The following is a 22,289-nucleotide window of genomic DNA, read 5'->3' as shown; positions in this document are numbered from 1 at the left end:
AGAATGGGGTTGTTTGGTTTGGGTATAGATATTTAGTGCTCGGGTGTTGGGCGGTTGTAGAAAATTGGATGAACAGCGAGGATGAGCCGTGGGATGTGGATATGATGGATCGATCTAACGACGAGATGGAAGGAAGCGAGGAGCGACCGTTGGATGCGGAAGTACAACGAAACTGACGGCTCAAGATGGAGTTAGGTGATGTAGTGTTAGACAGGATCTTCAGACTTCGATGTACTGGCGATGCTGCGACCATTGGATTCAGATGTGATCCAATCTGAGGGCTGACGAAGGAGACGGGTATGGATATTGGAAATGGGTTTGGGTAAGGGTTTTGGGCCTTGGGTATGCCAATCCCATATCTTCTTCAAGAACAATTCTTTCTTGTTAAGCCCATTTCTAGCCTTTTGGTATTGTGCACAACATTCCTCGCGGCTTCCTTGCGTAATTCCTCCCGGATTTTCACTACTTTTCTGCTCTTTTCGCTCCGTGAGTTAACCAGGCTTTATTTAGTACCTAAAAATGCAAAATTAATTGAGAAAAGTATTTATTCTTGAAAACAATGAAAATACAGAATATGGGATAAAATGGAGAATTAGAGCACAAAAGATGAGTTAATTGCCAACAAAAAGATATAGAAATATGCACTTTTTAGCACTCATCAAATACCCCCAAACCTGAATTTTACTTTTCCTCAAGTAAAACAAAACTAAGGAAATCCTACCTATACCACTGTCGCTGGTCTCTCGAATGCATTTAGCATATGCACTAAGCCTTTTAAACCACTAAGTGTCCCTAGTGGACGAGTTGAAGTCTCGTGAAGGTTTGCATAGAACGTACCTACAAAGTTCTAGGACAAAATATAAGCTCAGATTCCATGAAATGTGACATGTGCAAGACAGTAGAATCTCACAGCAAAATGGAGATGTCAATATAGCTATCAAAGGCACAATCCTAGCACTGATAACAACTAAAGACACGTGATAAGAGTGTAAAGTGTATCTACACATGTTTATAGAATGACCTGAAGTTATGACTACTAGTCACCAAGAGATAGTTTTTAGGCTAAGAACCGAATTCTAAGCCAAGCTAGCTGTCCGGCTTTACGAGAATTGTGAATGTTCACCCAATGAGTTGGTGATATTTCAGTTTACCCGCGTTATACATCGATGGCTGCACCCTCCTTGCTTATTACAAGACTATTTACAACAAAAAGATGACTCTTTACATGACTCTTATTTACATTGATTACTCTCTTTTATTTTTGGAACAAGAGAGAACTATTGTCTTTAACATGACAAAACATGGAATAAATAAATACTTGATTTTTTTTTCTTTTTTTTCTGATATTTTTTTTTTTGTGTAACTTAGCTGCTGTGTAGTGTAACTTAGCTGCATTGCATACTTTCATGTCATACTTGCATATCATTGCATAATTTGCATAACTTAGGAGCATTTTCATCTTGCATTTGCATATTCATCCTGCATCATCTGTTTTCTTGCATCTTAGTGGCTCTGTAACCTGCTGTGTAGTGCAAGCATCTCTGGCCATGTTTATCTTGTAGCAGTTGCATATCTTGCTCTCAAGTTATTGAAACTTCTGGAACTAAGAACTTGGTTGAATGACAGGTACTGCTGAACCTGTGCTGCTGCTGGTGCTGCTACTAATTGGTGCTGAGCCTCTGCTGCTGCTGGTGCTCCTGTGCTTGCTGCGTCACTCTTTGCTGTTGCATCTTCTTTCCTGCAACTTTCTTGCTTGTGCACTAAGTGCATTGCTTTTGCTCTTCTCTGCACTGTTGCATTCTCCTACTTGCTGCTGCTGCTCTGCTGCGCTTGCTGCTGCTGTGCAATTGTTGCTTTGAACCAGGCTCTTGCACTGAATTGTAGCTGCTGGCTAGCCCTTGCTTGCTAGATAGCTAGCTGAATCTACCCCTGGTGCTGCCTTAAAGCCCCTGCTGCTGGTGCAAAGCCCTGAACTGGTGAAGCTGCTGAGCCTTGATTGCTGGTGAAGCTGCTACCTGCTGTTGCAAATCCCTTGCTTGCTTGCTTTGTCATATTTGGGCTTCACCATTTTGAACCTGAACTGGTGCCCCTGCTGTTGCTGAAGTTGTTTCCCCTCCTGGTGCTGCTGCTGCTTGCACTGCCTCTGCTGTTGCTGGTGAAATGGTGGAACTGGGGCTGTTACTTTCCCCTGTTGCTGCCTGTTGCTGCTAACTGCTGCTGCCTTCTGCACCTGTTGCTGTGCTGCTAAGGCTGAAACTTGCTGAACCAAAGCTGCAGCTAGAACCCAAGCCAAACTGGTCTGTAATACAAGCCAAAGAAGAAAGACCAAAGCCCAACTGGGCTTCAACAAGAGCTTAGGATGATCAAAAGCCCAACTGGGCTTTTGCAACCAAACTGAACAGCTGGGCTGTGCTTCACAGGTAAGCCTAAACCCATTAAAAGAACCCAAACTGTGGGCTTCCATTTTTCTTGTGGGCTTGTAATATTAAACCCAACATTTGGGCTTATATTTTCTGTTGGGTTTGTAATTAATTTCTTGTGGGCTTGTTTGTTTAATTTCTTGTGGGCTTGTGGTTTTAGATTGATTTGGGCCTGTTGTTTTAATTAAAAAAAAAAAAACTGAATTTTTGAAGTTGGGCCTCATATTTTAGTTAGTAGCTAGCCAAAGCCCAACTGAATTTCTGGGACTGTGGGCTTAACATCCATTTGAAAACTAAACATTTGCACTGTGGGCTTGACCCAAAAACAGAAAACGTTTTCAAAGCCCAGTTGGGCCTCGACCTTTGGCTAATTAAGAGCCCAAATTTCAAATTGTTACCTTGGCTTGTTTCTGAACTGTGGGCCTGAACCAAACTTCGAGTGGGCCAAAATTCCAAAAACCAACAGTGAGCTTTACTCACCAGCAGTGGGCCTGTTTTTTTTCAAAAACGTAGCCGGGCTTCGCAAAACCCAACAGTGGGCTTGGTCTCCTTATCCCATTAAAAACCAAAAAATTTCTTTTTCCCAAAGAAACCAAATTTTATTCCAGCCACCCATTAAAACCAAAAGGCCTTGCTCCCGATTTTAAAACCAAATTTTTCTTTTCAAAACCCATTAAAAACCAAATGTCTCCCGACAAAACCAAATTTTTCCCAAAAAGTCCAATCCCATTAAAAACCAAATTTTCTTGTATATAATCCAGTAGATAAAATTTCTTAAAATCTTATGTTTCTTTTGTACATATTTTACTAATCCAATATGATCTCGACTGACATATGTTGGATTCTTGCCTTGAATAACGGAGTTCTAATATTGCTTTCGCCGAAATCGGGTATTCTCTTTCCTTTTTCTCTACTCAGCATAATCCTCTTCGTATGTTATAATTCTTTTCATATTTTGAAACATTGAGGACAATGTTTAGTTTAGGTTTGGGGGTGAAAAGTAGATACTTTGATAACATGCTATAATCGAAAAATAGAACTCCTTCCTTTTTGAAAAAAAAATAAAAATAAAAATAAAATAAATAAATTGAAAAAAAAAATCATAAAAATGGAGCTCATTTACCTTGAAATGTTGACTCTTGTGCATGTATGTAAACATAAGGATTCTTAGTCTAGATATTTAGGCACCCTGATTCTAGCACAATTCACATAGTGATAAGAAACTTGCACACGCACGATCTACCAATACATGTATAGCCTCGATCTTCAAGGTGTTTGATAGGAAGTTAGATTGCCAATCACTTTAGAATACTGAATGAAACTTGACTAGATTGTTCTTTGGTTGGCTGGGATAGAAGTTGGAGGATACGTTAAGAAAAGCAACCATAGAATTTGACCGGATGCATTCGATAAGGGCCACCTCTTGCTGAGAGTCATGTAATTATGTTTTTCTTTTTGTACATGTATCAAAAGTGTCACTATGTTGTAAAAATCAAAGTTATTTCTATCAGAAAAACTAAAAAAAAAAAATATATCAGAAAAAAAAAATTAAAAAAAATCAAGTATTTATTTATTCCATGTTTTGTCATGTTAAAGACAATAGTTCTCTCTTGTTCCAAAAATAAAAGAGAGTAATCAATGTAAATAAGAGTCATGTAAAGAGTCATCTTTTTGTTGTAAATAGTCTTGTAATAAGCAAGGAGGGTGCAGCCATCGATGTATAACGCGGGTAAACTGAAATATCACCAACTCATTGGGTGAACATTCACAATTCTCGTAAAGCCGGACAGCTAGCTTGGCTTAGAATTCGGTTCTTAGCCTAAAAACTATCTCTTGGTGACTAGTAGTCATAACTTCAGGTCATTCTAGAAACATGTGTGGATACACTTTACACTCTTATCACGTGTCTTTAGTTGTTATCAGTGCTAGGATTGTGCCTTTGATAGCTAGATTGACATCTCCATTTTGCTGTGAGCTTCTACTGTCTTGCACATGTCACATTTCATGGAATCTGAGCTTATATTTTGTCTTAGAACTTTGTAGGTACGTTCTATGCAAACCTTCACGAGACTTCAACTTGTCCACTAGGGACACTTAGTGGTTTAAAAGGCTTAGTGCATATGCTAAATGCATTCGAGAGACCAGCGACAGTGGTATAGGTAGGATTTCCTTAGTTTTGTTTTACTTGAGGACAAGTAAAATTCAGGTTTGGGGGTATTTGATGAGTGCTAAAAAGTGCATATTTCTATATCTTTTTGTTGGCAATTAACTCATCTTTTGTGCTCTAATTCTCCATTTTATCCCATATTCTGTATTTTCATTGTTTTCAAGAATAAATACTTTTCTCAATTAATTTTGCATTTTTAGGTACTAAATAAAGCCTGGTTAACTCACGGAGCGAAAAGAGCAGAAAAGTAGTGAAAAGCCGGGAGGAATTACGCAAGGAAGCCGCGAGGAATGTTGTGCACAATACCAAAAGGCTAGAAATGGGCTTAACAAGAAAGAATTGTTCTTGAAGAAGATATGGGCTTGGCATACCCAAGGCCCAAAAACCTTACCCAAACCGATTTCCAATATCCATACCCGTCTCCTTCGTCAGCCCTCAGATTGGATCACATCTGAATCCAATGGTCGCCGCATCGCCAGTACATCGAAGTCTGAAGCTCCTGTCTAACACTACAGCACCTAACTCCATCTTGAGCCGTCAGTTTCGTTGTACTTCCGCATCCAACGGTCGCTCCTCGCTTCCTTCCATCTCGTCGTTAGATCGATCCATCATCTCCACATCCCACGGCTCATCCTCGTTGTTCATCCAATTTTCTACAACCGCCCAACACCCGAGCACTAAATATCTATACCCAAACCAAACAACCCCCTTCTCTCTTCGTTCTTCTCTCCCTCACCTCCTCTACAACCACCATTACCACCACCTTCTCCTGCTGCCTCCACCAACTCGAGCAGATCTCGAGAAATCAAATCATCACCACCCTATACCACCAACCCATCACTACACTATCTCTCTCTAACGTCTACCAATTCCTTTCACTGATTTCCCCTACTGCTAGGGTTTTGAAAATTGGGAACGAGAATTGATGGACGTGGCAGAGAAAAATAGCTGAGGACGGAGAAAAGACAGCAAGCAGAGGAACAACGACGACATGGGTGTGATTTAATTAATCGAATTAGGTGAGTGGAACCCTAATTTTGTCACTGTTGAATTTGGGAATTTGGGGGAAAATATTGTAAACCCTAATTTTGAATTCTGGGTATAAATAGAAGGTGTGGGTATGTGTTGTGGTTATGCCTGGACTAGCCAGTGCTTCACCCAAGAGGACTGGAATAGCCAGTGCCTCAAGGGTTAGTTTTTATTTTAAATGATGTTGTAATCTTCAATTGTTTTTATCCTATCCATGCTCTGATCTTGTTGTGCTTGAATTGTCTAGGATTGAATATCCTTATAGGTTGTTAAAACACTAAGCAAGCTTCTCTGCGGGTAGTTGCAGTGTGAGAGCCCCAACTACCACAAGGTTTAGAATTCATCTTAGTGCCTTTAGCCTCCTTTCTAGACCAACCCTTAGATGAACAGCCGGCTTTGAACCGCAACTGTCATCTAGTTATTCAGAAAGCCTAGAAGCTGACTGATAACTAACAAGGGAAAAGAACATAGTTGGAAGACCTGCCTTTGTTTCTTTATCACTGCCCTTGGCTAACATCCTTGGTTTGTTTGTCTTTGTTTCACTGTTCTTATTCACTGCCACTGATTTTTCTTGTTAACTGTCACTTGCTTCATGACTTCAATTCACACCCAAGTCTCTGTGGTTCGACCCTGCCTTGCACACTCACTACAACAGACCCTGTGCACTTGCAGGTATCATTTATGTGACTCTTTTAGAGAGCCACCAAGTTCGACCCTGAGTTGAAGTTTCCTAAACTGTTTTCTAAGCTTAACAGAGAACAAAGGCAGTGATAAAGAAACAAAGGCAGTGAGCCAAAGGCAGTGAAGATGATTACAGCTACAGATGGTAGACTAGGAGGATACTAAGGCATTTGATTCCACATCTTGATCCTAAACTAAGGAAGTTCTTATGCAAGCTATGTCTTGTTCTTTCAGGGAAGACTACAATGAGTGATTTACTAACTAACCTTGCTAACTTACCCCTAGCATCAACTGTCTTCTTACAGCACAGCTGATCACATGCTTGTTCGCTCAACCAGTTAACTATCAATTCTAAGGCAATCTCTATAGTGGATTGAATTCTTAACTATTGACTAGCTACACTCCTAGCATCAACTGTCTTCTTACAGCACAACTGATCACAAGTGAGTTAACCCAAGTAGCAATTCATCAATCCTAAGGCAGTTAAATCATTCCAAGACAATACATTACAGTCCTTCAAATGGACTGATTTCTTAACCACAGTCACAACTTCACCCCTAGCATCAACTGTCTTCTTACAGCACAGCTGATCACAGGTGAATTAGCTCAAATGGCTAATTATCAGTCCTACTTCAGTTTAAACATCACAAGAACAATAACATGTATACTAACTATCCTAGCATGCAATCAAGAGTTTCATCTAAGCCCTAGCAAGTAAATTAGAACATACTAGACATGGTGAACAAATACAATTGAAATTTACAAAATAATTTACACTAAGAACTAACCCTTGAGGCACTGGCTATTCCAGTCCTCTTGGGTGAAGCACTGGCTAGCCCAGGCATAACCACAACACATACCCACACCTTCTATTTATACCCAGAATTCAAAATTAGGGTTTACAATGTTTTCCCCAAAATTCCCAAATTCAACAGTGACAAAATTAGGGTTCCACTCACCTAATTCGATTAATTAAATCACACCCATGTCGTCGTTGTTCCTCTGCTTGCTGTCTTTTCTCCGTCCTCAGCTATTTTTCTCAGCCACGTCCATCAATTCTCGTTCCCAATTTTCAAAACCCTAGCAATAGGGGAAATCAGTGAAAGGAATTGGTAGACGTTAGAGAGAGATAGGGTAGTGATGGGTTGGTGGTATAGGGTGGTGATGATTTGATTTCTCGAGCTCTGCTCGAGTTGGTGGAGGCAGCAGGAGAAGGTGGTGGGAATGGTGGTTGCATAGAAGGTGAGGGAGAGAAGAACGAAGAGAGAAGGGGGTTGTTTGGTTTGGGTATAGATATTTAGTGCTCGGGTGTTGGGCGGTTGTAGAAAATTGGATGAACAGCGATGATGAGCCGTGGGATGTGGAGATGATGGATCGATTTAACGACGAGATGGAAGGAAGCGAGGAGCGACCGTTGGATGCGGAAGTACAACGAAACTGACGGCTCAAGATGGAGTTAGGTGCTGTAGTGTTAGACAGGAGCTTCAGACTTCGATGTACTGGCGATGCTGCGACCATTGGATTCAGATGTGATCCAATCTGAGGGCTGACGAAGGAGACGGGTATGGATATTGGAAATGGGTTTGGGTAAGGGTTTTGGGCCTTGGGTATGCCAAGACCATATCTTCTTTAAGAACAATTCTTTCTTGTTAAGCCCATTTCTAGCCTTTTGGTCTTGTGCACAACATTCCTCGCGGCTTCCTTGCGTATTTCCTCCCGGCTTTTCACTACTTTTCTGCTCTTTTCGCTCCGTGAGTTAACCAGGCTTTATTTAGTACCTAAAAATGCAAAATTAATTGAGAACAGTATTTATTCTTGAAAACAATGAAAATACAGAATATTGGATAAAATGGAGAATTAGAGCACAAAAGATGAGTTAATTGCCAACAAAAAGATATAGAAATATGCACTTTTTAGCACTCATCAATATCTCGCTTACATATTTCTCGAAATATGTGTTGTTAAGCTTTCGTTTCGACCAAGTTCATTTTATATCATGAGAAAATTTCCGAGTAACATCTTACATGGTTTGTGTGATACAATCATTTGGTGTAAGACTTGGAATGTTTCGATAATGATTATTTCAATATCTTGAAAATTGCTTTGATGCTAATAGTGTGTGAAAAACGACTATTGTCAATATAGAAGAATGTTTCAATGATTGAAATAAAGAGTTTGGAATCCTGTAACCATCTTTGGATATAAACCTAGTGTGTTCGCACATTAGTGTGTAAGTCCAAAACCGAGAGCCTAAAGTATGCATACTTGTGTGTATACAAAAAGGTTGTAGGAGACTGGGTAAGTATGCTTACCTGTACGCATACTGGCGGAAGTTCAAGTCCGTGAATTTCTGCTGAGTTTGTAAACCAAAACCAAACTCATCCGGTTACCTAAAATACACGTACCCGTACTCCTACTGGCAGAAAGTTCACGTCCGTAAATTTCTGCTGGGTTTGAAAACTAAAACAAACTCAAATCCGGTTATTTAAGTATGCATACCCGTACGCATACTTAAGTGGTTACTTTCTAAGATCGTTTGTAAATGAACCTAAAACATTTATCAATAAGGAATGCAATCTTTTCAAACCGTGGCTATAATGTTCATGTATCGATTCGAGTGAATCAAACCGATTTTGCTTCGATTGTGTTCTTCTATAAATTCATGAGAATATAGTAATTTAACAACTCTTTAACTAGTTTCATTTGGGTCATTTGAACTAGTTATGGTTAAGATGAATAAGGTTGATATGAGAGTAATCATATGGCTAACCTCGGTTAACTATTTGTGAACCAACATGGTGTACACGTTTGGGTACGGTTACATAAACCTAAATGAGGGTACATTTCATTTGTGTGTAACAAGCTAAGTTCGATCTAACGGTTGAAAGATATTAGCTTGGTTGAATCATGTTTTTCATCTAACGGTGATTATTAAATGCTTTGTTACCAAGGTAACTTGGATTGCAAACCCTGATTTGAAAACTATATAAAGGAGAACTCTAGCAACTGGGAAACCTAATCCACACACCTCCTGTGTGTTACTAGTTGCATACCTAGAGTCGATTCTCCTTTAACGTTAGGTTTATTCTCGATACCCTGTAGGTTAACGGCTTCATTGGGATTGTGAAGCCAGACCCAACTATTCTTTTTGTAGTTGCATGATCTGATCTTGCGGTTTCTATCGTGATTGAGTGCAATTGTAAAATTGTCTTGAGATTTATATCTCCTATAGGAAAGATAGAAAAGTAATCACAAACACCTTCGTCTTATCGTTTGTGATTCTACAATAACTTGTTTCGCTAGTCGATTAAGTTTGTTGTGAGGTGATTGATAATACTAGGTTGTTCTTCGGGAATATAAGTTTGGTTTATCAATTGGTTCTTTTTCACCTTGATTTATCAAAATACGAAACAAAAACTCTTGGGTATTTCTATGGGAGACAGATTTATTCAATCCTATAGACTTTTCTGTGTGAGACAGATTTTTTTATCAAGTTTTCTACTTTGGGTCGTAGCAACTATTAGTTGTGGGTGAGATCAACTAAGGGAATCAAGTGCGTAGTATCCTGCTGGGATCAGAGATGTAAGGAGCGCAACTGTACCTTGAATCAGTGTGAGATTGATTAGGGTTCAAATACAGTCCAGTCCGAAGTTAATTGGTAGTATTCTAGTGTCTGTAGCAGCTTAATACAGTGTGGTGTTCAATCTGGACTAGGTCCAGGGGTTTTTCTGCATTTGCGGTTTCCTCGTTAACGAAATTCTGGTATCTGTGTTATTTCTTTTCCGTATTATATTTTGTTATATAATTGAAATATTACAGGTTGTGCGTTAAGATCAATCAATTAGAATATCCAACCTTTGGTTGTTGATTTACATTGATTGACACTTGAACATTGGTCTTCGATACCATTCAAGTAATTCCTCTTATATTCAATCGGGCTCGCAGATTTCTATTTGCTGATTGCAGATTGAATTAAGAGTTAGAGATATTAAACTCTTTTATATACTTTATTCTAGATTGAGTTTGACTGTCTAGTTGATTCTATATAAAGTGTATTGGAGTAAGTCCTCTCAGATTCCAAACGAATTGTTGGGTGTGGTTGTTAGACCCCCGCATTTTCAATTGGTATCAGAGCAGGCAAACACATTAAAGACTTTACAAGTCTGTGTTTGTAGCGATCTGATATGGACAGAGGTGTTATCTCTATAAACGTACCACCAGTCTTCGATGGCTCAAATTACTCGTGGTGGAAATTGTTATGCGTGCCTTTCTTCAAGCACGAGATTTTCAATCATGGGTTTATGTAGTTAATGGCTATGATGTTCCCGATGTGGCAGTAGGGAATAAGATTGTTCCAAAGGATATTGGTGCATATGACGCTGCTGAGATACTTGTTGCAAAGAAAAACTCCGACGGTTTGACTACCATCATACATGCCATTACCCCAGGTCTTCAACACCATGTGACTACGTGTACTCGGTCTAAAGATGCTTGGGATATATTAGAAACCGTATTCGAAGGAAATACCAGCGAAAATGAAGCTAGGCTTCAAAACCTTAATTCTGATTGGGAAAACCTTCGTATGGCATATGAAGATTCATTTGATGAGTTTAATCACAAAGTGTCTGAAATTTTTAATGCATCTTTTGCATTGGGTAACACTATTCCTGAAAAGGACATTGTGATGAAAATTCTCAGATCGCTTCCATCTAGATGCGATTCTAAGAAGCATGCCATCGTTGAAAGAAATAACTTTGATGCTCTCTCCAGAAATACGTTGGTTGGGAAGCTAAATATCTTTTATCATGAGCATACATCCAAAAATGGAAAGGATGTTGCCTTCAAAGCACAAAGGAACACTAAATTACTTGACAAAACTAAAAGTGTTTATGTCTCTGAAGATGATCTTTCTGAGACTGATTTATCAGATGAAGATCTTGACAAATCAGTCTCCACGATCACAAGACATTTTAGGGATCTTCTATTGAAGAGAAGTAAACGGTTTTCCAGAGACAAACCCAGGTCACCAGTTAAACCTCACAATCGCATTCCTCCTAAAAACAGGGATGGTGACGACGCTGGTGACGAGGATATGTCACAGTGCTTTACGTGTAAAGGTTTTGGTCATTTTGCGAATGAGTATCCGAACCGTAGAAAATACACTGGAAACAAAGGTCTTGCTGCAACACTTGATGAAATTTCTGATCACTATAATTACAACGAAGATAAAAAATCAAGTGTTGCACTCCATGTGAAGATATTTATTTTTCATAATTGTAGCAATACATACATCAATTTTGATATCCTTCTAGAAGAAGACTCAACCAATTTGGAAGAAGAAATTAACCTTTCTGTTGGAAACCCTATGTTTGATTTTTTAGGTTCCACTCTGTGTCTAGCAGCTTGCACATCTCGGGCGTCTGAATCATCTAATCTAGTGACATGTTCTTATTGTTCACTCAAGGGTCATGAACTTTCAGTGTGTTTCAAGTACAAACACAAGACGAGACATGTCAAGAGACTTCAAAGAAGAGCAAATCGCCTAGCAAACAAGCTCAAACTTGTTCAAAAAATCGCCGAGGTATGTAAGATTTTATCCTCTTCAAAGAAGTTGGTTTCCAAAGATAGGTCAAGACCATTAGAGAAAATAACATGGTATAAACAATTTGAAAGACATGGTTCTATGAATTCCTTTCAAAAAAGGGATGGTGGACAAATTGTTGTTCACCGCAACACAACTTGATTGTGTTGGTTTCGTGCATCTCGTCTCATGTGCCTGATCAAAAAGAGACAATATTGTGCACACCTCAGGCTTTAAGAAAAGAAAAGTAGTTTTTCTTTTTAGGTTGTTTTTGCTTTGGTTTGCAAATTTGGAATTCGTCCTTGTAAATTGATTTTGGAAGAGACTTCCCTGTGTACTCAATAAAAGAGGGTTATTCTCGACAATTCTACTCTCTCTAGGGTTGTGAATTGTGCGTGCGTCAACATGTATCGTTTAAGGTTCCGTGACCCTACATATTTTTTCCTTCTCTGAAACTCTTTTCATCTTAAGACTGTCTGTTGAGTTTAAATTGTGATTTCATCTCACAAACCCATACAAGTATGGAGACTCCAAGCATCATGTGTTCTGATGGAAAAGATGCTAATATGATTGTTAAACCATCAATCATGAAGGAAAAAGGAAAATCTCCGTTGCCTCCAACTTTGAAGAGAAAAAGAAGGAATGTGAGGAAGCCAAGAGTTGTTCTTTCAAATTCTCAGAAGTTTCTGATGTTCTTGAAGAGTTGAAAGAAGCAAGGAAGGAGATTCGGCAAATCAAGGATTTTGTTATGAGAACTCTCGAAATTCAGAAGGCCCTGATTCGATATCATCAGCCTAGAAGGTTTGTTGGAATTGACTCCTTTCTCCATGAACCTTATGTTCCCATGGTTGTTGACGACAAGGAGTTCGGGGATGATAAAGTATTCTTCAGAGGTCTCAATGTCTAGTAAATCTTCTTTTTTATGTTTTTAGAAGAATAACTAGGGTTTGGAACAACCATTATTGTGAGTACACATAGCTATGTCCAACGATTTTCATCTTCAATGTTTTTAGATTTATTTATTTAAATTCTAAGTTATTTGGAAAAAGATTTTATTTGCAATTTTAATCTTTATGATTTTATATATTGCACATTTTTATGGGATATGTTGTTTACGTCCGTGAACCTGTAACTGTCCCATACTTGTTCAAAAGTTATCTCTATTATGTCGGTATGAAAGTATTGATAGAAGATAGAATGAACTTTTGACATTACAAAAGTTAAAAGCCTTTTATGTCATTGTTTTAATGGAAGAAAGGATAAAACATTTGTTTACAAGGATTAAGTCTATTGTATGTCATTGTGATGGAAAATAGAATGAATCCTTGTCTATTCCGCAATATTGGTCGATCTCCGATCCACATTTTTGTGCATGTACTGTGTTGCTCCATAAGTTTTCTTATTTTGAGCATGACCAATTGAATTGATCATTCTCTTGTGGTCAGTTTAGTTGTTTCTCCGTAAGTTCTCTTATGACGAGCATGACCAATTAAATTGATCACTTTTGTGGTTAATTTAGTTACGTAATTCCGATTGAATTAATTATGGCTTTTCTTGTGGTTAATTTAATTGTGCATTTCGATTGGATTAATCTTGAATTTTTTTGTGGATAATTCAATTGAATACTTTGGACTGAAATTCATGTTTTCATGTGGATTTGATTATGTCCAAAGAAATCCTTCTTTTCTTGTGAAAGTAAGGTCGCCTTTATTGTTCTTTCGGGAATGGCAATTTATGGGGGAGAGTTCTTTTTGAACTTGTGCTTAATTGCCAAATCTTTGTGGGGAGTGCGACTGTGGAATATTATAGGGGTTATCTTATATCTTTATAAACTCCTTGATGAATGCATTTAGCTTCGGCTTTATGATGGCATCTAAATAAGTTGATATGGTATTCTCTTTTGGTCATGAAGTATCTCTATGAAAATTTCATGAGGATCCCACTAGTTTTCATACCTTTGCCAATTTATATTGACAAAAAAGGGGAGAATTAATGTGTAGTGTGATACTACAAATACAAAAAGGGGGAGAATTAACCTTAGGTTTCTTCTCGAGACCCTGTAGGTTAAAGCCTTGAAGACTTCATTGGGATTATGAAGCCAGACCCAACTATTCTCTTTATAGTTGCATGATTTGATCTTACTGTTTCTATCGTGATTGAGTGCAATTGTAAATTGGCTTGAGATTTATATCTCCGATAGGCAAGATAAAAAAGTAATCACAAACACCTTCGTCTCATCGTTTGTGATTCCACAATAACTTGTGTTGCTAGTCGATTAAGCTTATCGTGAGGTGATTGATAATACTAGGCTGTTCTTCGGGAATATAAGTACGATTTATCAATTGTTTCATCTTCACCTTGATTTATCAAAGAAAGGAAGAAAAACTCTTGGGTATTTCTGTGGGAGACAGATTTGTTCAATCCTATAGACTTTTCTGTGTGATACAGATTTGTTTATCAAGTCTTCGACTTTAGGTCGTACCAACTCTTAGTTGTGGGTGAGATCAGCTAAGTGAATCAAGTGTGTAGTATCCTGCTGGGATCAGAGACATAAGGAGCGCAACTATACCTTGAATCAGTGTGAGATTGATTAGGGTTCAACTACAGTCCAGTCCGAAGTTAATTGGTAGTAGGCTAGTGTCTGTAGCGGCTTAATACAGTGTGGTGTTCAATCTGGACTAGGTCCCGGGGTTTTTCTGCATTTGCGGTTTCCTTGTTAACGAATTTCTGGTGTCTATGTTATTTCTTTTCCGCATTATATTTTGTTATATAATTGAAATATCACAGGTTGTGCATTAAGATCAATCAATTAGAATATCCAACCTTTGGTTGTTGATTTACATTGATTGACACATGAATATTGGTCTTTAGTACCGTTCAAGTAATTCCTCTTATGTCCAATCGGACTCGCAGATTTCTATTTGTTGATTGCGGATTGAATTAAGATTTAGAGATATTAGACTCTTTGATATACGTTATTATAAATTGAGTCTAACTGTCTAATTGATTCTTTAGAAAGTGTATTGGAGTAAGTCCTCTCAGATTTCCAAACGAATTATTGGGTATGGTTATTAGACCCCACATTTTCAGGATGTATACATTTTGCTGTTGTGTTGTTGTTGTTTTGGGTCATTGACAGGGTAGTGTTTAATTTCAGGTATCTATATTGTTGTTGCACAAACATTCAACATCTTGTCGAATTTTTTTTTTTGCGTAAATCTAGCCCTACCCTACACTAATTCATGGGTCCGTCCCTGACCTGTAACATTTTCGATGAGTACTATAGCCAAGAAAGACACATTGAGCACTTCTATTAGCAAGTTTGTTAGGAGCATATAAGGGTTATTTAGTTTTTGGTACTTACATTTTGTCCAGAGTTAGTGTTTGGTCTAACATTTGTCCAACTTAGGATTTGGTACTTGGAAATAACGTTGACCTGCATTGACCGTCTTAAATCTTGATTTATGTTAAAGAAATTATTAAAAATTTTATATAAAATATAATCACTAAACAAGTTTACTATTACACCTTTCACTTTGTTAGTATTTATAAAATAATCACATATCAACCCTAATTCTTTTAGAAGAAAGAGAAAGCCTATTTCTTCCTTCCTAAAACCCTTCGTCGCCATCACCGTCAATTTCTTTCTCTCTAACACTACCACTGCAACATCATCACAATCACCATCTCACTTTCCCTATTTGTTTTCTATTCTCAAACCTCCCATCGAAAAATACCAAAGATCGCTGCAAATTGATTACATCCCATTTCAATTTATTCATCAATAAAAACCATCATCACCAATCAGTAAAATTAAGATTTTGATTGATTAAAATTGGGGTCTCAATTTCAAATTTCGATTCAGTGAATTTGGGATTTTGATTTGGTTTACTAGGTTAGGTTTTGTTTGATTCAGAAACTTGGGTTTAGATTAGTGAAATTGGGGGTTTCTTCTACTTGTTGCTTTAGGGATTCTTTGCAGTAAATGTTGTTGATGATGAGAACGAAAAGCAGTAATATTGTAACTGAACAGAGAGAATTGGATTGGGCCATTTGCTTTATGAAGAATGCACTAATTAGGGTTTTAAATTCAAAACAGTAACAAGACTGCGCTAATTAGGTTTGGATTGGGTTTCAGATTTGTAAAGTTGGTCTGAAAATCATATGAATCAGACTCACAATGCAAAATAGATTGAAGTAGAAGAGTTTACTTGAAAATGGTAAATGGATTTTGATTGACTCACAGTAGGTTATGATCAGAATCTGATTTTAACTAAAATTTAAAGACATCAAGATTTAATTTAGGGTGTTGGGGGAAGATTGGATTAAGATGAGGAGATGGTAAGATTCGGTTAAATAATGAGTGAAAATAAATGGTAGTCTTTCTATTGTTGTATAAGTGGTAATGATAAAGCTATAAACGAGAAAATAATTATGTTCAGGAGTGAAAGCTTGTACAGAGAAAATTCCCAAACTGGTTTAGATGTTTTTAGTGAAGAAATGAAGAATTAAAATGGTGGTGACTAGGTCTTGGTTAATTTTTGGATAACCTTTTTTGATTGATGAATGATTTTTTTTAATTGTTTGATAATTGATGATTTTCAATGACTGTCGATGGATTTAAGCAAGCTTCTGCTGGTTGGAGGACGGTGGTGGTAAGGGTGGTGTAGCGTCGACAGATGAAGAGAGAAGAAGGAAAGGTGGAAGAAAGTTAGATGGAGAGTTTCGTTAGGCTAATTTTGAGGCGTGTAAAAAGTATGTGTGAAGGGTAAGATAATAAATGCATAAAATTTTATATGATAATTTAATTATAATTAAAGGTAACAGAGTCAGTGAAAGTCAACGTCATTTCTAGTACCAAATCCTAAGTTGGACAAATTTTAGACCAAACACTAACTCTGGACAAAATGTAAGTACTAAATACCAAATAACCCAGCATATAATCTGAGCCAAGGAAAGCAGAGACGGCCAAAGCATTTGAGAAAACAATAGTCATAAATTTTATGGAAAAGTTTCTTAAATGGTGAAATAAACTGAATGGATTTGGTGGGAAGTCTATTGACAGTATAATTAGCAGTGCTCAAAGCTTCAAACCAATACGAAATAGTTAAAGAGGCTTGAATTAAAAAAGTTTTTGTCACATCCAAAAGATGTCTATGTTTAAACTCAGCCACACCATTCTGTTCAGGTGTGTGTGGACAAGTGAGTTCATGTGAAATGCCAAAAGCAGAAAGAAAAGATTTGAGTTCATGATTAACAACTTCTCCACCACATCATTCCTAATGGTTTTGATAGTACAAGGTAAGAGTTGTGAAGTCAGATTTGGCTGTCAAAGAAAAGACCCAACATAATTTAAAGAAATCATCAATAATATCGACATAAAATATGTATCCATATACAAAAATTTCAGGAGCAGGACCCCATACATTCATGTGTAGAAGTTGTAAAGGTAAAATGGATATAGAAGTAGACACGCTAAAGGGAAGTTTATGGGCTTTGCCTAATTGACAAGAAGTACATAGCAATGGCTTTGACACTATATGGTAATAACAACAAGTTCATTATCAGACACAATTTCTCAATTTGAAGCTAATTGATCAGAAATGATCTCATTAATCAAGGAAGGGACAAATTTATCACCTTGTTTAATCAACTGAAGTTTAGTACGCAATTGAATTAAGAGAGTAGATGAAGTTCGAGAATCTTTCATTGATGCTTTTCCAGAGTTGATATGAAGAAATAGAATTTACAAAGTAGGAGATCACTGATTCAGATATTGTAGACTGAATCCACAAGATAATCGTTGAATCTTCGTCAATCCAATCAAGATATAACGTGTTTTCAATATCATTATCTGGATTACGAATATTTGTCTATTTGATTGGACAAGGATCGATGTGATCCATCAAGAAATTTCATCAGTTTGAATTTACGAAATACATGAATCATAAGATATTTCCAAGTGAGGAAGTTATCTTCTTTTAATTTCAGATGAACAAGACTCATTAGATAATTGATAGGAAAATTTGTAATAGAATTTGAAATTGGATTTTCCATTATAGATGATTGATCAAGAAAATATTGAAACATTAATAGAAAGAAATAAAGAAAAAGTAAAGTTTTGTATAAGAGATCGTCTGATACCATAGAAGAAATGATTCAGGCGAAATGTGATTTTCTCATTAAGCAACAACAAATAAGGATTACAACACTTTATACTATGTCGAGTCTATCTCACGAGGAAGAAGACACAGGCTGTCATGAAACGAATGACACATGGATAACAAATAACAGACTCGCACGTGTACACTGACAAATGTGTTAAGAAAACGACCTCCAACAACCATAGTATAAATGAAGTATAAGGTGAACAGTGCAGGATACACTGAATATGAGATTTGTTAGTTCAGAAATTAGTTTGAAAAACCCACCATTTTCCATCGTAATAACTTCAATCGGGTAAGAATCGAAAATCCAACCTTTTTATTTTTGTAGGTTTTGATTGCATAAATAAGTTCAATTTGATAAAATTAACACTGTTAAAATATGAACACCCAATCGAGTACGAACTGTACGGTTGAGAAAGTATGAACTCGCAAACATAAATGAAATTTTTCATAAAAAAAATTCCCTGCAATACCCAACTGTAGGTAGTTATACTTCACATATTTCCCAACTGTAAATGACCCCGAGTTAGTTCCCACCCGTATATGGAACTTATAATTGGGTTCCTAGCCGCAACATTAATTTCCCAAACAATTTTGAATATCATTTTTCGGAACTGTAAATAGTCGTGCTTTATTTTTTTCCTAACTGTAGGTGTCCCTGAGTTTGTTTATGGTCGTATATACTATTTATGTTTGACTATGGCCGTATTTCCAAATACTAATTATAAATCAAATTATTAGTCTATTACTTAGTTTAATTAGTCTAATCGTTAGCACTAATTAGTCGAGGGCATCCTAGCCATTAACAACATTAGTAGGATAAGGGGTTCTGGAGATTATTATTTGATGACCCGATTTTGTCACCTTGTGAATCCTCAAAACCAAAAATTTGGAGCCCTTATAATATATCTTTATCTACTTATTTTTAACTTTTTTCTTCTTTGACACAAAATTTTGTTTTTCTAACTTAAACATAACATTCAAACAATTTTTTTTCGTTTAGGCCTAGACCTATGTAGCAAAATGCGTTAAAATGGTCATGTATCCTCCTTTTGATACTTGGACGTGCGTGTCTTCGCGTTAGACACATAGATGACATCATGTGCATATGTCACACATTATTTCAATAACGAGTAACACTTGAGTTATTCGTATATGTATTATTTCATTGGTATATATGCTTATTCCTATATAAATTTTTTTCTCTTTTTAAGCTTGAACATTATTAATCTACTCAAGGGATATTACAAGAGGTGGATCTGGATGAGGTTGTCAAGGATCCGTAAACCTTCGACGAATGCTTTACACAAGAAAAATTGTACTGTTGATGGATATGGTTGTGTTCATAAGAACGTTGTTGTCAGTAATGGGTTTAGATGCAATTTATACGAGATGCTAGTCAAGCCTTTGTATATTGATCCATCTACCTCCTTGTTTTTCATCTTGATCAATAATTTCAATTAAGTCTTCAACGTTGGCTGTGTCCAGAAAAAGAAACTAATCTTCGCCCTTGAAATATTAGTTCTAAAAGTGCTATTACAAAGTTTACTATTACACTGAAATAAAGTTGCAAAAGGGATTGCAGTCCAAACTAGATTAACTAAGGTAAATAACTTGAAAAAATGAAAAATTTGCTTGAAAATTAAAATACAACGAAACAAAACTGAGAAAAACCTGTCGATTAAAGTGTAAGTTCGCCGTCCAACTCGCACACCAAATAGGTTTTATGCTTGCTGTTGTGATGCAAAGATCAGATGAATAGTTGTGATACAATCTTATGATTTTGGCACCCATTATTTCCTTCATGTGGAGCTGTTGATTATGGTGAGAAGTCACGAAGTACCATTTGCAACATGATTTACGAATAACACACCAGTGATGCGCATCGTATGTGCACAAATTAATTCACTTATCTTTTACTTTCCTAATGAATAATATAACACTAAATAAGATTTATTCCAACGAAGAGCAAGGAGTTTTAGTTGTCAAAAATATTGCAAGGGGGATTTTTTTTAAATCTAAAATAAAATCAAAGCAATTAAAAGTAATTAAGTTCCAAGCAACGAAGAGAAATATGATTAGGGAATCCTTCTTTGTCACTAAACAGTCATCAAAGTAGTATATTCATCTAGTTTTTGTAAATCACAGATTATTACCTACCGTAAGAAAGAAGCTAGCGCAGTGTTATCCCCAAAATGCTTCATACCGGATTATATTTGTCACTGGATAGAATCTGGTCACTGCATACCGAAACGCTCAAATACTAGATTCTATTCGTCTAAACCACCTAGAAGTAGCGCACTCTAAGTGTAATTTGATCGAATGCTTGATATTTTATGAATTTAGGTTAATCCTACTAATTAAACTCTTATCTCAAGGTTTACTTTTTAATGTTTTTTTTACTTGAGATTGCTCCACAAAATCCCTCTGCAAGGTTTCGCAAAATCTACTTGTGTAAAAAATTATTCAACAACTACGAATATCCTAATTCTCTACTAGTATTAGGTTAATTGATAAACTAGTTCAGTTGGCCAGCTAAACACCTGCAAGGAAGAAAAGGTCGGAACATAGTTTTCAACAGATGAAGATAACCATATCGTTCTTATATTGAAATCTCGCTGCTTCTGTTACTAAATTTTAAACACTTAAACTAAAATCGATCAAGAATATAAATAAATTCAAATGAGATCAAATAATTAGGTTTTCGAAACTGTAAATAATTTTTGAAATCGATAAATTAACAAAACAAATTAAATGATAACAATCAATTAATTTAAACTAACCTTTCAATCGCTGATGAAATCTTCAATTTTGTTCGCTCAATTGATTCTCCTCAACTTTTTTTTTTTGTTTCTGAATTCGCTTCCATGAACTGATACAGATGTTGGTATACCTACATCCTTCTATGATAAAGACGATTCAGGTTATCCAATTTGACTGAATGTAAACTGTAATTTGCTTGATTCTCAGATTTACTTCGAGCAAGATTTGGTTGCAGGACTTGAGAGATGTTTCGACACAAAAAGATGAATCATGAGAAATATATGGGTATTTCTACCATTAATAAAATTCTTTTTGGATCAAATCTAAAAAAGGATAGTCTCATTCTGAATAAGGTGAATTTGGACCTCCTAGTACTAGGCCTCGGAGGCCAGGACTAGAGTGTCCAAATCCCAACGAAAATAGGATTGAACGTTAATTCCTATAAATAAAAAAGAGTGGGGGTGGATCGATAGTATTGTGAACGTCTAACTGTAATACATCGGTACGTCTGTGACTGTACCACCCGTCAGGTCCAATATAGCATTCTCCGAATAACGGATTTGTTTGATTTCGATCATTTGATCTTTTTTCTTCTTTTTATTTCTGATGTTTTTTCTTATTTTATTTTTAAGAAAAAAGTGGTTCCCTTGATATTTTAAAATAAAAAGCAGGAGAGAGAAATGATACCCAAATTTATTAAGAGACAAAAATGTGGTATCATAATACAGACAAAGTAATAAAGTTATAACTAGATTTTTTGCCCGTGCTACGCACCGGGCGGACCCGAAAACCATTTACCATAATTTTTTTACTCTAACCATATTTTTGGTTTGATGTGATGTGGCTTCGTCTCTCCCCGTCGTGTATTCTTATTTGGTGTCGCGAGGCTTCGCTCGCTTCGTCGTTTATGATTTGGTGTGGCTCGGCTTTGCCTCGCCCCGATACATTATTTTGATTTGGTGTGACTTGGCTTCGCCTCTCCCTTTCGCTTAGGATTTTTGATTTGGTAATCCAAACTCAAAAAACAGTTTCCATCAACAGAATAATCATGCTCGTCTCACTCACAATACAGACTGACTCATAAAGTGTAAGATGAATTCCAGAAGAGAGTGAAAAATTATCCGGCAGTATGAGTATCAACTACTAAATGAACATGAGTATTGAAAAAAAGATACTAAATATTTCAGAATACCGAATGTTGAATGCTAAAGTAGCACATTCAAAGTAAATGTTAAATGTTAAATTAAGATGTTTACGAAACATCAAACACTACTTAAAATGAATATTGATAAAAGAAAATTTATTATGCTACTACTCCTTTTCTGATTCCCCTCCTTTAGCTACTCCATCAACCACAATCAAAGCGTTCACGTCTTGGATTTTTTTTATCTTCATCCAGAATTGTTTTTTTTTGGAGTTCCTGGTTTTTTGTGCAGAGCTGCATAAAACATGTAGTTTATTTTGGCCAATTTATATAAAGG

The sequence above is a fragment of the Papaver somniferum genome, unplaced genomic scaffold (genome assembly GCF_003573695.1).
Source record: "Papaver somniferum cultivar HN1 unplaced genomic scaffold, ASM357369v1 unplaced-scaffold_135, whole genome shotgun sequence".
Lineage (NCBI taxonomy): Eukaryota > Viridiplantae > Streptophyta > Magnoliopsida > Ranunculales > Papaveraceae > Papaver > Papaver somniferum.
This window is presented reverse-complemented; position numbering follows the sequence as displayed.